Genomic DNA, 10,635 nt, shown 5'->3' with positions numbered 1-10,635 from the left:
ATATTAACCTACAGTGAAAATCTTTTACCGAAATTCAACCTCGAAGTGCCCCTAAAAATAATTTCACAATTCCCAACAGACGTTTCGTCCGAAATTATGAAAATAGGCGATTGCGCCATAAAATCCTAAATAATCCACTGAGTCTAATGGCGTAGACCATAATGCATTCTGACACTTCTGACCACCTCAAATAAATAAAACTCATATTTTTAGCACCATAGTGAGTGATAACACTGATTATATTGATAGACTAAAACCTATACGATTGGTCGATTCGTAAAAACTTATGGGGTTTTCACGAGATTCCTAAAGTCAATAGAAATTCCACCAATGAATTTCTAGCGGGCTGTTACAGTTAGTGGGTCTGAAACTTGGGAAATCATCCTTTGAGGAAGGCGTGATGTTAAGTAGTATGAATGGCTCTAATGGGGCTTTAATTCAACTATGTGCTATGAACATGCAACCACAACAAGGTAGTGAAATAGGTAACCCTCTTAACAATAAGATAAATATGTTGCTAAAGCAAGTTAAAAGGGTTTTTAAAGAACCTGTGTGGTTACGACCCAAAAGAGCCTAGGGCCATAAAATTGTTCTCAAAGAAGGGACCCCTTCTATTTCAACAAGTCCTTCTAAATACCTATTTTACCAAAAAATATAAATAAAAAGAGTTGTGGCTGAGTTGCTAAAATCTGGAATGATTAGACCCAATTCTAGCCCGTTCTCCTCACCTATTTTTGTTGGTTAGGAAGGCAGATGAAGTTGGCGCCCATGTGTGGACTATAGGGCCCTAAATCAAGAGACAATTAAGGATAGGTTTCCTATCCCAGTCATCGATGAGTTGTTAGATGAACTATATGGCTCGGTTGTGTTCTTAAAGATGGATTTGAGGTCAGAATACCATCAAATCAGGGTGGTTCCCGAGGATTTTCCCAAAACGGTCATTCGCAACCATGAGAGCCATTATGAGTTTTTTGTGATGCCCCTTGAATTTACCAATGCACCCTCAACATTCCAAGGGTTGATGAATGAAATCTTTAACCCTTTTTTAGGAGATTTGTTCTGGGTTTTTTTAAAGATACTCTAGTATATAGCTGCAATTTAGAGGATCATTTAAGCCACCTAAAACAAGTCTTGGAAGTCTTATCTCATAACCAGTTGTATGTTAAAATGTCAAAATGCAAGTTTAGGGTACATGAGGTGGAGTATTTGGGGCATGTAGTGTAAGGCCCAGTTTCTTCATCAAAGTGGCCCGGATCGTGCGTGAAAATGGCCCAGCCATTTTAGTGCTTAGTAAGTCCCGAACGACGTCGTTTTTGTGGAGGTGAGTGTTTCTTCTTCAACTTCCGTTTCTTTCTCTCCTTTCTTTCTGCATTTCTCTGCTTCAGTTCAGTTTCTTCCGCACTCCTCTCTCTCGCACGTCTCTCCTTTCTCTTTTTCGGTTTCATTTTTTATTCCTTGTTGTGGTGTTATTTTTGTGGCTTCCGAAACTCATACCCATAACTCCCCATTTCAGTTTTCACTTAAATCAATTCCTCACTTTGCAGCAGAGCACGGGTTTCCCTCTCGCATCTCTCCAGCTTTTTCCGTAGGTTCTCTTCCTCCTGTTCAAGATTTCATCTTCAGGTATAACCTCTTCTCCTTCCATATTTTTTGTGGTGCTGCAACTAGACTCTAACTTAATGTATCCTCTCAGCCGATCCTCTCTCCATTTCGTTTTCTGCAGTTTCTGTTTTGGCCGTGAGGATTGGGTTGCGTTTTGTGAGTCTAGGTGTTGTGCGTGGTGGGTACTTCGGGTTGGTGTATTTCGGGTAGGCATTGAAGCCTTTGCTGGAATTTCTCTTTTGCTGTAGCGTACTCATTCAGTTTTCCTCTTCGAATTTATTTTGATTTTATCCTCATTTCTGCAGTTTGTTGTTGCCGTCAGTTCTTGGACTTCCGTGGCTTGTGATTCATAGTTCTTGGTAATTTAAGTGAGTAAGCCAACACTTTGTATTAGAATGGTCTTAGAATTTTTGAGTATTGGTGTTGGACGTTGGCTTTGGAGGGTGTTTTAGTAAATATTAAGATTAGTATATGTTATTTTGGATTGAATTTAGGGCTGTCCAGATTACTAGTTGGTTGACTTAGTAAACTATTTTTGCTATAATATGGTTTGGAATTGTGGGTTTTAATTATTTAGATGGAGGTTGTGTTATTTTCTTTTAACACTTAGTTTATACATTTTTTTTATGAATAGGCGACGAGATTGATAGAGGTCAATTTCAAGGTATAGATATTACGCTGCAAGAGTCAGGTAAGCAGGGTTCCTATGCTGGGTTTTATACAAGTTAATAAGACTGAGTTTGATTTTATGAAAACTTGCATAATTTGTGTTGTGTTGGGAACTTGTGAAAACAAAGATCAACCTCGGTCACTTATCTGCATTATTCATGAAATCTGTGTGAAAAAGGAAAAATATATTCTGACATGCATTGTGTAGACATGAGCTAAATTCTGTCATGTGATTTCTGAAATCTGAAAAATGAGCGGTATTGAGAATATGAAAAGTTGTGCATTTATTCGAAAAGATATTCTGACTTTTGTGTTCAGTGTGTGTAAACTGTTTGATTCTGTTTTGATACTCTGTATTATTTTGTTATAACATCTGAAAACCTTTGGCATGGTGTACTAGTTTTCGTATCTGACTCTGTCTCTGCTTTGTTCTGCTCTGCTCTGTTATGCTCTGCTCTGTTTGGGTTGGTACCAACTTCTCTGTCTCTGAGTGCACCCACTTTGGAAAAAAAGTGGTTTTATTGTGGTCTTTCCTGTGTGCACACTCGGGGCTCCGAGAAGAATAAAGGAAAGATTTCACCTCTGTCTCTGCCTGGTTTGGCCACCGGGGTTAGCACAACCCTACCACGGGGGTGAAACATGGTCTCTGCTCTGTTTGATGCTCTGTTTGGATCTGATGATGATACTCAGTTTATGTTATGCCAAAGTACTATGGGTTTTACTTGTCTTAAAACCATCGCTCTGTTATTTTTGAAAATATGATCTGTTCTGCATGATAACTCTGGAAAATATTTTGTTCTGCATACTTTACTTTATAAATGCTCATGTTTGCACGCTAGCATATGATTTCTGCTTACTGAGTTGTGATAACTCACCCCCTATCATGATAATATTTTTCAGATGATGTGGAGAGTCCAAATGAGGACCTAGATTAGATTGTTGAACGTGGTTAAGCTGAGGAGATGTGGTTGGAAGAAAGACTTTTGATGTTCTTAGTTTTATTGCCTTTGAGTTTTAATTATATGTTTGGGTTTAGTAGGACCTATGGTGTTATCAGTTTGGTATGTTACTATTATCGGGAGATTGTGGACCCCTTTGATTTATTATTATTGCATTAAAGTTTGTGTGGAGTTTGTAATGAGATTATTTAGAAGAAATGAGATTGATTTCACTTATGAAGTCTTTGGAGATTATTCTTTGGATGTGTTGGGAGACATGTTTATAAGTGACAGGTAGTAATTCTCCAAGCCACCCGGGTTTGGGGCGTTACATTTGGTATCAGAGCCAGGTTTGAATTCTGCATACTATAAACCTTGGAGGTTTAGATTTCTGTGGGTTCATAGGATGTAAAGATTTTAGAGTATAGATAGTGATTAAGAAGTCATTTTCAGATTTATTATGATAGTAAAGCGAACTATCGGATTGAATATTGTTGATGTGGAAAGTCTTAGAATTCGCAGGCTTTAGGAATAGCCCTGAGGTGTGGTATTTCACAGGTCTATGAACTAAGTTCATGTTGATTAAGGTTTAGTTTAATAACGGAGCCTTCTTAAGTAGTTAAATGGTATCAAAGCCTATCTCAACCAGAAATGTGGGACTTGAGCCGTGCCACCTACAATGGACAGGCCCGACGAGGACGTCGGGAATTTAAGGGGGGTAGATTGTGATACCCCATATGATATGGATAAGGGTAGGTGGTGTATGGGATCCTACATTGCTTGGGAATGAGAAGTTCTTGCTCTTTATAAGACTCTAGTGGGGCTCCAATTGTATCATTGACTAGTCCTTTTAGAGTATAGGACATGTGGTTTGGGCCTTCCATTGGGGCGTTACATTTAGTGTCAGGAGAAGGGGTGATGGATGACCCAAACAAGGTGGCATCGATGATAGACTGGCCAGTCCCTACAAACTTAAAGGCCATGCGGGGCTTTTTGGGGTTAACGGGCTATTACAAAAAATTTATGAGGAACTTTGCTCTTATAGTTGATTCTCTAAGAACTCTTTTAAAGAGGAATGCATTTTCATGGAGCTAAGAGGCCAATGTCGCTTTTCAGCAGTTAAAGGGGTCGCTTCGTACATACCTGTCCCTTTTCTTTCTTTCTTTTTTTCTAATAATATGCGATCAACATGAACATGACACACGTGCACTCTAAATTTCTAATTAAATAAAGGGAAACACCTGAAAGACATTTTATTCAAATATTCATCCATAAATGACTCTCAGAGTCCATCATACGTTCATAAAAATATAACTATTTTAGTTAGGAAGAGACTCCATCCCAACATAAAAACAACATCCATAAACATAACCCATCATCCATGTAAGGTCGAACCAATAAGGAAGACACTAAGTGTCTGCCTCTCCCTCTGCAGTAATGCCTTGCTCCCCAACCTCTTCGTCATTTACCTGGACATTTAAAACATAAACACAAAGTGAGTCGAATACTCAGTAAGTAGTACACCATGCAGTGAACATACTAGGTATCTATTATTTTTCTTTTGAAAACATGCATACATAAACATTTTGAGAATTTAACAATGCTTTCATGCATAAACATTTTAAGGAATAAACAGTACTTTCATGCATAAACATCTTTGAGAAATAACTACGCTTTCATGTTTCACTTTCCTTTTGGCCGGTACACACTTTTAAGTCTCGTGTGTTAGGGTTAGCGGTCCTCCTTTGGACCTGATTTCTCCCATGACCACTGGTTGGGAGTCCCTCAGCCAGGGGCAGCTCTGGGTGCACCGCTAGTACTACTTACCTGAAATTGCAATATGCCCAGTCCTTTGGTACCATCATTCATTTATCAGTCATGACCGTTATGTATTTTCATACATTAAAACATTCATTTCCTTTCAGTCTTTTGTTTCTTTCATTCAGTCATTTCCTTTTCAATCCTTTTTATTTAAGAATTCATTCATGGAAAGAAAAACTTCATTTAAAAGCATGAGTTTAAACATCATCTCTCATAGCATCCATAAAGCATCAGTTCATAGGGACATTTTAAAATACTTTCTTCGCATCATTTAAAGCATTGCTTAAGCATAAGGCCTGAGCCTCAAATCTAATTTCGTAAAAATGCATACAATACATTCTGTGTATAGTCATCCATTCACATGCATACACTTAATCAAAACATTTTCATCATATTTCTTAGTCCGATGCATTTGCATTTTAATGAGAAAGAGCATTTCATGCTATACTACATATAAGAATAATCAATAAGTTTCTTGAGAGAGCATACATGATAAGAGTTAATGATTTAGAACCTAAGGGCATGCATTACCTTATACACAAACTGAATTATAATCGATAGGGTGTTTAACAGGGGCTACCAAGAAAGACTTGTACATAATATATACATTTACTCTTTCTTTAGAAGAACATTTGAAAAGAGAGAGACATTCTTTCATAAGAGAACATGTGTAAGGAGTATGGTCATAGCTACTTACCTCTATGCTCCCCGATACTTCTAACATCAATATAGGTCCTATTCCAATAAATTGTATAAGTGTGTTAATATTCATGTAATATTCTTTAGTCATCCTTTTAAAAGATAAAGCCACGATATTACAATCTAACGTCCCTTCTATGCTTAGCATTAACCCGATGACTACTCCTCACCACAACTTACAAGAGTAATAAATTAAATTTTAAGACATGCTAGCTATCCATGGAAGGCTATTTAAAAGGCTTACATGAAAAGTAGTTAAGAATTCATAGGCTTCAAGTAAGGTCTATTTGGTTCCAGCTCACTTTGGATTATGGACATTAGGAGATAAAATCTATAAATTCTCAAGAATGGGCTTTAAAATAGATTTAGGCATCTCAAGTAGGCTAAACAAGCTTAGGAACAATGCCCTTTAAATCAACTTGTGGTCCCTCATTATAAAAGGGTTAGCTTATTAATATTTGGACTCTTGGGTTAGGTAGAATTTAACCAAACGAGGGACAATATAAATGAGCTATTTTTGCATCAAGACAAGCCATGGCATAATATGGGCTTAGGGATATTTGGACAGCTTTACATATCGTAATATATCATGCACAATTAATCTACTATACCTAAACCAACTATGCTATAATTTTATCACACAAGCAATATTTTTAAATAGTTTAGATAACATATCCCATTAAAATTAGAGTAGCATAAAGTATAGCAAAGTTACCCATTAAGCAACTTTAAAACCTTTAAACACTCAAGCTTATGCTTTACTCACTTAATACCTTTCAAAAGCAAGATATAAAATTACAAGACCCAAGTAAAACCTCTAAACCTAACCTCTAGCACCCTAAAAATAGATTACCAACCAACCTCAACACAAGACACATGGTACCAACATATATAAACTAAAATCACTTCAATCGTCGCCTATGATTAAACCAAGTTTAATAGCATTATAGCATTTTTGAAATATTGGGAAATACATACCAAAACCACCATAATACCATTCGGTTTGGGCCAAAAACAGGGCATACATATTTATATGAAACATAGGAATTTAACTATACCAAAACACAAGCTAAAACAACTTAGTTGGCTTCCAAAATCACATTAAAAAAAAAGAGTCAAATTAGAGTTTTTACCTGAAGCTCTTAGCTTCTTTCAAGAGGCAAGATAGAGGACCAAATAGTGGTAAACCCATGTAGATGATGAATGAAATGATGGCACTGTGTTACTCCCAAAACCGAAACATCATAGGTAAGAAAAATGGTGAAACTCAAAATCCACATGTAAATCATACTAGGGAATAAACCAAAAGTCTATTACCTTCAATATTTGACCATTTGGAAGATGAAATCAAGCTTTGGTTCCAAGCTTTGAGTCAAAACCGAAAATGGGTAGAGATGAGGTACACATGGCTTGGAGATGGAGGAAGATGTTTTCTTCCCTTGCTATGGAGTGGCACGGCTTGAAGGAGATGAGGGGAACTTGGTTTCTTGAAGATGAAAAGAAAAGAGGAAGGAAAGAGATGAAGGTCGACTATGGCTTTCTTGGAGAGAAAGATGAAGTTTTCACTTTCTTGGGGTGAGGGGCCGATGGGTAGGAGTAGAATGCCTTAGGATTAGTTTTGTTTTTCTTTTCTCTTTTTGTTGCCTTAACCATAGACTTGGAGAAGGGATAAGGACATTTTGGTCTTTGTTCACTTTTTCCATCACAAGGAAGCAAATGGATGGTAGAGATCTATCAACCTCAAAGATACTTTTCACCTACCAATCCAATGGTAGAGAATAATTGGGTCATTTCTTAAATAAGTAAAATTAGAGAGTTTAAGGTAAATATTGTAAAGTCTTAAAATCATGCCCTTGATTTATTTTAATAAATCCCATTTTAAAATAAAGCATACTCATCTTAAAATAAAATAATTAAAAATCTTTATTTTAAAATGCATAAAAGAATATTTCACTTAAAAATATTAATAAAAATGACATATTAATAAGAATATGCAGTAGGACTCCGGTATTACATCCTCATTTAACACAAACATTCAATGTAGAATGTGATGCTAGCAGATGTGGTATAAGTGCAGTTCTTATGGAAGGTGGACAGCCCATCTTTTTTTTGAGCAAGACCTTGAAAAGGAAGGCTTTGGCTCTATCAACCTACGAAAGGGAGCTACTTGCACAAGTGATAGTTGTGCAAAGGTGAAGGCCCAACTTATTGAGCCAATCTTTTATTGTGAAGATGGACCAGCAAGCCTTAAAAGTTTTGCTAGAACAAAAGGTGGAAACTACAGCACAACAGAAATGGGTCATGAAACTCATGGGGTATGATTTTAAAATTGAGTTTAACAGGGAGAGGGAAAATAAGGTGGCAGATGCTCTCTTTAGAAAGCATGAGAAGGCTGATGTAAAGGGGGGTATGTTGGCTGTAATAGCCCACTAGAAATTCATTGGTGGAATTTCTATTGACTTTAGGAATCTCGTGAAAACCCATAAGTTTTTACGAATCGACCAATCGCTTAGGTTTTAGTCTGTCATCAAGATCAGTGTTATCACTCTTTATGGTGCTAGATTTATGGGTTTAATTATTTGAGATAGTTAGAAGTGTCAGAATGAGTTATGGTCTGCGCCATTAGACTCAGTGCATTATTTAGGATTTTATGGCGCAATAGCCTATTTTCATAATTTCGGACGAAATGTCTGTTGAAAATTATGAAATTATTTTTTAGGAGCACTTCGGGGTTGAATTTCGGTGAACGATTTTCACTATAGGTTAATATGAATATTTAGAAATTTTTAGTCCTAATTTTATTATGTTTATTTTTAGAGTGAATAGTAACCACGATAAGCGCACCCATTGCAGTGTTTTCAAAATCACAGTATGGAATGTCCAAATTAGGTTAGAGAAGTTTTATTTGGACACTTGGCAAGATCTTAGCCACACATAGTAAATGGTATTAGACACTTGGTACAAAGAAGATCCATTAGATAGATTTGTGAAGGAATCAAGGTGTGAGATTATGCCACATAAGCAAAGCTGTGTTTCATCTGTTCAACCAAATTGTGCCAGACCAAATAGGGTTTCAACCCTAGCAAAACCCTAAATGGTTGGAATCCAATTGAAAACCCCAAAAACTTGGTTGAAACCAAAACCCTAAATGGTTTTCCCAAACCCTAAAGTTGGCCTCCAAACCCTTTTTAATCCGATTTCTAGCATTGTGTTTAATCACTTGATTAAATCACTTCCACATGCTATTAATTAATCAAATCCTTATTATGACATCATTATTCAACCTTTTAAACCTTGGGAATTTGATTGGGCAAGAAAAATTGATTTTGGGCTTGATAGCATCTCAAACCCTAACCAAACCCCATTTAAACCCCAAATTGAAGCCCATTTGGTGGGGCCCACCAAGGCCCACGAAATTGGCCACCTTGGCAAAGCTTCTTGGAGAAGTTTCCTCCCCCACATGGCAGACCATCCACTGCCATTGGCTGCACCCAATAGTGCCTTGATGTGAAGGAGAAATCCACTCCATCAACTTCCATCTTTCACAGCTGCTGCAGGCAGTCTCTGCCCCTCTCTATTCTCCACTTTATGTCACATAGCCACCTCCAATCAAGGGTCATTCAAGCCCATAACTTCCCCCTCCAGAAGTCTAAAGTCGTGCAAGACACACTTCTCTCCATTTTATCACTTCTTTCCCCCGTTCTTAGAGAGAAACCCAAAAGAGCTCTCTCGGGCAGATTTCTGGGTCTTTTTGCGTGGCTATTTGTGATCCCTTGTAAGTATTATCTCACGATTACTCCTTCATTTAAGTTGTTCGTCTTTGACTCACGATTATCCCTTGTAAGTATTATCTCATGATTATTAGTCTCATTCCATGCTCATTTGATCGGTCAAAAGTATTTTTAACCATGGAAAGGTCATTCTGGGCGTGAAACTGGAGAGTATGTTATGTTTTGGAAGTTTTGACCAAGCTAATGGACATATCTTGGTCCGAAATTTTATGGAGTGTTGTTAACATGTGTTTATGAATGTTCATTGAGGTTTTGTTGCTTGAATAAAGCTTTTGATGATAGATTTTCTTAGAGTTAGAAACTTGAAAACTGGAAGTGGAAAAACAGTTTCTGTTTTGTGAAAGTTTGAATATTTCGTGGTTTAATCTTATTCCAAAGGCTTTGATATTTTTATATGATGATCCTAAGCCTGTTATATACATGTTAGGATATTATTTCGAAGATATCAAGTATTATTTTTTAAAGATATGATTTTCTATGCAAGAGGATTTCGGTTAGGCCTAAACTTTGATGTTTTTGAGTTAGATCCATGTTTTATTAAATTTTAGCCTTGTGATTTTAAGTTTGATGGTTGGATCTTCTTTAGGACACATTTTTTAAACCATGTGATGTGTTAGTTTGAAGATCACATGTCTTTAAGCCATGGATCAAGAGATTGATCATAGTTAGTTGGGAAAAACAGTTTCTGTTTTGGACTAAGTTTAAAACCAAAAACTCCAAGTGTTGTTTTGTGATTTTTGGTGAGTTTTGTTTGATGATTTAAAGCATGTTTGATCTTAGGATGATGTTATGAATATGTTAGAAGTAAGATTTGATTTTTTTGGAATTCTTGGAGATGTTTTTATTAAGGTCAAAACTTATGATTTAAGGTTTACTTTTTGTTAAAAAGTTTGGGTCTTTTTACAAAAAGTTTGGTGTTGATAATTAGTTTTTCTTAATGGATATTTTTAAGGGTGTTTTTAAACTTAGGATAGGAAGATCTTTGTTACAAGATTTTGGTTTATTCATGAGTTTTGGAACTTGATAGAATTGCAACCAAAATAAGACAAATGGCCTATGTAGGTTTCGGCTATAGTAAGTTTTTCATAGTTGTGATTGGTCTTAAATTTTTCTGA

At 36.5% G+C, this 10,635-nt stretch overlaps 1 long non-coding RNA gene across 1 annotated transcript; it reads right to left on the bottom strand.

The window, feature by feature from the left end:
* Positions 1 to 4,496: 4,496 nt before the first annotated feature.
* LOC109021045 lies at positions 4,497 to 7,294 on the bottom strand. The gene is made up of 4 exons (XR_002001021.2): positions 7,047 to 7,294; positions 6,863 to 6,946; positions 5,728 to 5,765; positions 4,497 to 4,678 (listed from the first exon to the last, which is right to left on the bottom strand). It is a non-coding gene; the product is annotated as an uncharacterized LOC109021045 (long non-coding RNA).
* Positions 7,295 to 10,635: the final 3,341 nt, after the last annotated feature.

Source organism: Juglans regia, chromosome 3 (genome assembly GCF_001411555.2).
Source record: "Juglans regia cultivar Chandler chromosome 3, Walnut 2.0, whole genome shotgun sequence".
Classification (NCBI taxonomy): Eukaryota; Viridiplantae; Streptophyta; class Magnoliopsida; order Fagales; family Juglandaceae; genus Juglans; species Juglans regia.
Note: the sequence above shows the minus strand (reverse complement) of the source record. Positions and strands in the feature narration are given on the sequence as shown.